Source organism: Coptis chinensis, chromosome 9 (assembly GCF_015680905.1).
Source record: "Coptis chinensis isolate HL-2020 chromosome 9, ASM1568090v1, whole genome shotgun sequence".
NCBI classification, from domain to species: Eukaryota; Viridiplantae; Streptophyta; class Magnoliopsida; order Ranunculales; family Ranunculaceae; genus Coptis; species Coptis chinensis.
This window is the reverse complement of record NC_141464.1, coordinates 33,204,378-33,210,580: the sequence shown is the minus strand read 5'-3', so window position 1 is coordinate 33,210,580 and position 6,203 is coordinate 33,204,378.

The following is a 6,203-nucleotide window of genomic DNA, read 5'->3' as shown; positions in this document are numbered from 1 at the left end:
ATTCTCGACAAAGTTTGAGGAGTTTAAGAGTTTGAAACCCAAGGCCCCCAGCGATTCCTCGTGATAGCGATCGACTACTCCCGGGCTTATGCTTACTAGCAAAAGCGGGACCAAAGACCCCAAAAGAGTAATTGAAAAGGAAAGTGGCTCAGACTGAAAAAACCGGAGTGTTGATACTCCAGGTTAGTCTCGTGTGCTACTAATTCAGTCTCGTCCGAGACTCTTTTGTCTGTTCAGTACTTCAAATTCCTACGGAGTACTTAGACTGTGCTAATGAAAATAAACAACTTGGTTCACAGATATTTGTTAGTAGAAAAAATTACGGAAAAGAGTTAGTATTGTAACTGAAATGAAAATTAAAAAGATGAGGAGGTAGGGGAGGGGGTTTTTATGGATGTATTCCAGTTATTACGTTAAGTTCAGAGTCATTTGATTAAACACATATTTATTCTCGAACGTTTATTGGTTTTCAGTTACTTATTTTCTTAAGTCCAAGGTCCACAAGTCAAAGTCCGAGGTCCACAGTCCAAGTCCGAAGTCCAAAGTCCAACGTCCCGTATAGTAAATGACGTTTTAGTCAAGTTACCTTACTCACGTGGGTTTGGTAGGATAGGTCGAGTAAGGGATCGTCCAAACCTTAGGGCTCGGATAGGTTCACAACTGGAATTAGAACTTTTGGTGAGTAGGATTTTTAGGTTTCTTTTTAGTTGGTTTAATTAAAATAACGGTAATGCAAATAATGTAAATTACTACAGCGAATAGATGTAGGTAAACAAAAATAGAGAAACAGGGAGAGAGTTAGTCATACTCATGCGAGAATCGTTTTTCAACAATTTATATTTCCGCGTCACTACATCTCTACTTCGTCTCGTTTTCGGAGACGACGTTGAGTATTGATCCTTAGTGCATGCCCACATCTCTAGGTCGCATTTCACTAGCATAAGGAGCTTTAATAATACCGCATCTCTGGTATATTATTTCAGCTCCTGGCTCGATTCACATCACATTGGGCCGAATTGGAGAGTCTGTCGACACCAAAAAATTAGCGTCGACATGGAGACATTTTGTCGCTACAGACTGTTTCTAGAGCATCGCCAGATCCAACTTTGTGGTCTCAGTTATTTTGGGACCGGATGTCAATTATATGCCTAATTCCTAAGTAGTGATTCTAGAATATTAACGAGTCAATCCGGATTTTCACACGAGCAGCATAACCCTCCTCCTGAGGGGGGGGGGGGATTAGCTCATGGTCATAGAAGGAATAATAAAACTTGTTGTATACATTAAGTAAATAAATGCAGGACAAGAATTAAACTAGAAAAGAAATGACTGTTATTAAGGTAAAAATAACTTACAGTATTTAAGCTGCTGAAATGGAAATGGCAAAATGTAAGTACTGAAGAAGAAAATCTAACTAGGCGTAGCTAAAGCATTAATATGCTGAAGGGGTAATAATGAAGGCGACCCCTTCATATATATATATAGTCGATGAGGAGTGATCCGTGAATGTTTTAGATTTTGTTTTTATGCTAATTGAATGGTTCGAAACAAAACTTTGTTTTTAACTGTTTTAATTTTTGTCCTTTTGCTGATTTAAGGTTTTGTTTTTAGCTTATATCAATTCAACCCACCTGGTTTGAATTAGTACGTGTCTTCTCTCTTGCCAGGTGGTATCAATTTGAAACCATCCTTTGCCACCTGCCTATGCTGACTCATCATGCCTTCTGGGCCCGCAGAGTGTGTCCACTTAGTGTGTCTAGTGGCGGCGCCGATTTTGGCATTTTTACGACTTTTTATCCTTGCACAGAGTTCGTCGCCCGGGTTGCTATGGCAGCTTCACTAGCCAACGTCGGCATCTAGATTTATCTGATTTGAGCTCGAATTTTCCCGCTTCTTTATATGTGGGCCCGCTTACGACCGGTTTTGTTCTTTTGGAAACCCGGCTCTAGTCAGTCTTTGTTGGGCTTCACGGGGAATTGAGTGGGAATTCCAAATATTCCGTATTCACATTACTTGGCGGCTTCACTAGCCAACGTCGGCATCTAGATTTATCCGATTTGAGCCGGAAGTTTCTTTGCTTCTTTATATGTGGACCCGTTCCACAATCGGGTTTTATTCTTTTGGAAACCGGCTTTAGTCGGGGCTTTGTTGGGCTTCACGGGGTCGAGTGGGAAACTTCAATTATTCCCGTATTCCCGTACTTCGATGCATGTTTTATCACTATATTTATTTTAATTGCGGAATCCTACAAAAGTACGAAAATATAATTATTACATGATTATTAAACACATAATTGACCAAAATGCTATGTCTCTCGGGGTTTAATATTACAGTTTTGGGTGCTTATCAATGACACACGGCAGCGGGCTTGGCAAGTTATCATGGCATGGTAGGACGCGAAGGAACCTCATCTCTTTGGGATGGAAGATAAGGAGGATGACACTTAAATGGGAGTTAAGGTAAATTTTTATTTCAGTTAGTGTCTGCTTTTGTCCCAAGCAATTTAATTCTTGTTAACCCCATAACGGGTGGAACTCATATAGAGTTGCATCTGTTTTTCTTTTTCTATATTAGTATGTTTTAACCTTGTTTTGCAGATGTTCCGAATTTCCGCAGCGTTTCCATGGTATTTCTCTACCCTTTTTATTTAAATACTTTGAGGACAAAGCATGCATGCTTCTTGTTTGGGGGGGGGGGGCATAGAAACACGTGTAATTAAGGCATCTGTTAGGTTATAGATATGTACAATATGCACTTGTTTTTTAGTAAAAATTCAAAAATTTCAAAAATATAAATAAAAAGTTATGCTATACACTTAGAAATATTGGTATTGTTTTCTTTCTCTATGCTCACGAATAATCTAGAAGTCTCAATGTAGTTTTTGCATTAGAATAATTTTTTAGAAACTTAGGTTAATATGTAGGTAATAATCTTTACATCTATCTATAAATATATTACATGAGTATCTATGATTGTTTCGGCAAAGAAGTTTCTAAAATCTAGGCTAGAGTACTTATTCTACAAAAATCTGTGAGAATATAGCCTAAAGCCTTATATGAGTGAAACATTTGAGAAATGACACAATGGAAAAGTAAAATCCGGATAGAGAAATCACACGTCCACTTGCTTGATCAATATACCATATCCTAAGTGAGAATTTAGGCCCTCTTTGGATCAATATAGCCAGAAATTCAAACCTTATGAAATTATTTTTCGCTAGTCGCCCCTCTGGGCCTTCCTTTAGCCTTTCATAAACCGCAAATCCTTGACCCTGTTACAAAAACAAAACAAAATTAAATTAAATTAAATTAAATTAAAAAAAAAAAAAAAAAAAACCTACCCATTGTTTGAATGAGTCTGAGAATAGAGATGAAGAATAGAAAAGAGAAAGACCTTCGAAATCAAGAATTTGTTAGTCGCTTCAGATAAGAAATGAAAGTTTCCATCCAAATGAAAAAATAAATAAATAAATAAAAGAAAATAAAGAGTTAGAACTCCAAAAAAATAGAATCAAAGGAGTCAAAAGCCAAAGAAAAAGAAAAAAAAATATGGCTAAGGATGGAAACAAAGTGTAGAAGCAAAAGTAAAGAACAAGGTTTTCTCTAGTTACATAATATAAAGACTCTATTATCTTAGACTTGTCCTTTTTGAATATCCATTTCCTTCCTTCTTAAACCATCTCCTAATCCCCGCAACACCTAATAAAGACTTCTAGCTCAATTAGGAATAGGTTAGTGTGATAGTAAGTGGCAGATGTATTTGATCGACTCCGGCTTCCTTGTGTGTCATTGAGATTGTAAGGTAAAGTATGCCCACTGCACACTGGAGTAACGAAACTTGAGCGGAAAAATCAGAGTGGTTTTTGTCTTGACATTTATGTAAGGACATACTTAAGGACGCTATTCCGAGTTTTCATAAACGGACCTGCTAATGCATTTCATAGTATTACCCATTGTATATATGTTTATTCGTAGATGATTGATTATTATGCATATATTAGCTTAGGTTTCGACTTGATTATTCTGTATTCATTGCTAGTGAGATGTATAGATAATTGAGACATAAAGAAGGAAATAATAGTTTTTTTTTTCTTAGTCGTTGTAGTATAGATAAAGTTTATGAGTACCTTCACTGGAAAACTCTCACGAGGCTATAACTCGTCCACTAGGGAATTCTTAGTTGTATATGGTCAATGCAATCACACCTGGCGAAACGGGATTAGTAGAACTCTATTTTTGGTCACTTATGCTAATTTCTCATATTTGCTTGAGGACAAGCAAAATGCTGTTTGGGGGTGGTTTGATAAGATCCCAAAACTGTAGTTTTAACCCCTTAACAATAATACTTTTAGACCAATTATGCAAGTAATAAATATGAGTTAATGTTAATTATGTGCTTTTATGTATTTCAGGCATTGGAGTTGATTATGTGTAGAAATGTGTCACTTTTGCGAGATAAAGGAGCAAGGGTTGGTTGCTAAGGAGTTCTGTGATTAAAGCCCAAGATTCAAGGAGTCTTGGAATCATTGGATTATTATTCATTAGAGTTAATTTCGATCTTAGTTGTTAATCATTTCATAGTTATTAGTTTCGTTTTGAATTTTTGATTAGTTTAAATTAGTAAAGTTAGAATCTTTATATTATGTCTTGTTCAAATTCAATTGGAAATGATAGTTTGATGAATCAAGGCTAAACTGCCATTAGAGGGGTTTGATGAAGCCTTGATGAAAACTTGATTGTGTAGTGTAGAAATAGTTGTAAGAGTCTATTCTACTCTAGAAGGTAGTTGATTCGCCATGAGAATGGGTTGAACTTCGTCACACGCTAATTATTAGTTGGTAGAGATTGCCATGAATGATTAGAGATTAGAACGACCAATTCTTATCGTAAGAACGTAAGAATTGGATTACAATAATCTATGCTAGTTTATTAAGTTGGATTCAGAGTGGATTCAAATTCTCCTAATTCTTTATCTATATTCAAACCTTAGCATTTCGTAGTTGAATTATCATATCTTGTTAGTAAAAATTGCATCGTATTATAAATTCCGCAATACTCTCATTAACTTTGGATAGGACTGATAACCATAGAAAACGCTAATACTAAAGAACTAGGAGGGGGAATCTTCTACTCTAACTCTATTGCGATAGCATTCGAGAGTAGAAACTTTGATAAATCACACGTAAGTTTTAGTTGTACTTGCACTAGAGTCTCGTTACTTATTCATAGGTAAAATTATCGTTTTACATTTATCAACTCCTAACCCACTCTTCAACCATAGTATGTTGTTGGTACTCTTAGTGAAGCTTCTCTTTGGCAGGAGCTAATGATATAAGAGAAGTCTTCGTGATACCGACACTCATACCACGCACCCGACCATATTTATCGAGACCAAACACTTGCGCAACCAGATCATTATCCAAGTCTAAGTCAACGCTAGATGAATCAACTTCAATTATAATATTAATTTTAGCCTGTTACAATGACACAAAGAACAAAATGAATTATGCATACATGCACAAAAGCAAAACATATAATAGTGAGGATATGTGATGATCCAGTCCAGTCAATAGAAGTAAATAACTACGAAGTCATAACTAATTCCAATTTAATATTTAAATTGGTCACCATCCTCTAAGGAGCAATGAAAAAACCATCTTTGCGTGTATGGATAGCTATGTAAGAATCCGTTCAGGTGAACTTAGCACCAGGATTCCTCTTTCTCTAAAAAAAACAAATAATAGAAGAAAAGCTATAAGAACCAACTTACTGTTTCCTGACTTCTCATACATTGAGATGCAAAATAACATACCAACTCATGGATTGTTCTGATCCTCTTCTGCCTGATATATGTAAAGACTTTACTGCTTGTCTTGATTTCTTGCCAATCAACCGCATTCGCTTCCTGAAAGGTTTTGATTCATTGTCTACAAATCTCTCCCACACTCTTCCTACTTTACTCCTTTAGGACAGTTCCTCTTCCTTTTGTCATCTTTTTTGTACTTGTCATAGTGTTTAACTCTAAGGCGATGCTTGTACTCCCTGAAAGACTTACCAGCCTTCTTGAGTTGACATTCCTATATGTATTGGAAACATGGTACTCTTTCTGTATAAGAATGAAGTCAGATCAATGTTAATCATATCTTATATACTTACAAATAAATAAAAATTCATTTTGATGTATTTTCAACACTAACCTTGATA